A 1,636-nucleotide genomic window follows, 5' to 3' on the forward strand; every position below is an offset into this window, starting at 1 on the left:
GGTAAGAGCTGATAGTTGTTTACTGAGCTGAAGACAGGGGAAAACATCTTGCAGATGGAATTTTACTGAAATAGCTCATTCCCTTAATACCCCACCCAGTGTAGCCCCAAATGCTTCCCAAAACACTGCATTTCAGGAGCAATTTTGGGCTGCAGCAAGAGATGGGAGGTGAGATAATTATATCCCGCAGGCAGAAATCCTCCAAAAATGTATGGCTGCCTCCAAGCCATGTTAATTACTACTTCAATTGTTTTTGTCATTTTTACTTCTTTTTTAGGATGATGAAACACCACTGGATATAGCAAGAAGACTGAAGTTCATTGACATAGAATCATAAGAACATAAGAACTAGCCTGCTGGATCAGACCAGAGTCCATCTAGTCCAGCACTCTGCTACTCGCAGTGGCCCACCAGGTGCCTTTGGGAGCTCACATGCAGGCTGTGAAAGAATGACAGACTATAAGGGGATATTTACAAAGTTGTTAGGGAAAAATTTTACCTGCTTTGGAAATTCACTCTGAGAAGTACCATTTAGTCAACATTTAAAGGTCACCAGCAATACAGCAATAGACTGCATTTAATCTCCTGCTACCGTGTTTCCCCGAATATAAGACAGTGTCTTATATTAATTTTTGCTCCCAAAGATGCGCTATGTCTTATTTTCAGGGGATGTCTTATATTTCTGTATTCTGTTCATCAGGCATGCTTCCAAACAAAAACTTTGCTACGTCTTACTTTTGGGGGATGCCTTATATTTCGCACTTCAGCAAAACCTCTACTACGTCTTATTTTCCGGGGATGTCTTATATTCGGGGAAACAGGGTATGTATCTACACATTATGTGATTTTACCAGGACATGATTTATATTTTCACTCAGGATATTTGTAACAGTTTGACCAATACTATTTATTTGAGTACTATTTGTAAATGTTGAAGTTTAAAACAAACCCAACAATAAAGCTCTGTTTGGTATTTATTTTCAATATGCTATGAGGCACTGTCTAGTGTTACATTTATTGACCAAAAATATAACTGAGATGCAATAAAGGTTGCCTGGGATTGCCAGCCTGAGATATGGGTTCTCCAAGAGCGGTGGACATTCGTGGCATGCATGAACAGGAAATGGAGAACCTGTGGACCTGCCTATGATCTCAAAGTCTGTTTCTCCTGCATCGCTCTGTTCTCCATCTCAGTAGAAGCAAAATCACAACAATAGTCCATGAGGTTGGAAGTAAGAAACAGAAAGCTCAAACTCCTACTTAAATGAAGGCCTACTTAAAGGAAGGCAGAATGAGAAGCAGGGATCTATCTATCTATTTAGTTCATTCACTTGTACCCTGCCTTTCTCCCCAGTGGCATCCCAAATTTGCTAGTGTAATCCATGCCATTTTAGTATAATTTTTAGTATAATTTTGAAGATTTTGTATAATTGAGTTGTGCGCTAAACACACACACACACTGTCACTATTGTTTATCCCTAAATGATAGAAAGTTGTTTGTGTCTAAATTAAAGGTTTGTTAATTTGTTCAAGCAATTTCATATTTGTTTGACAAGCCACAGGGTGCTGTCATTATATTAACTTTTTAATTTTCCTAGGTCTCCAATGGAGATTGATGTAGCCAAAGATAAGTAGG

Source organism: Sphaerodactylus townsendi, linkage group LG08 (genome assembly GCF_021028975.2).
Source record: "Sphaerodactylus townsendi isolate TG3544 linkage group LG08, MPM_Stown_v2.3, whole genome shotgun sequence".
Lineage (NCBI taxonomy): Eukaryota > Metazoa > Chordata > Lepidosauria > Squamata > Sphaerodactylidae > Sphaerodactylus > Sphaerodactylus townsendi.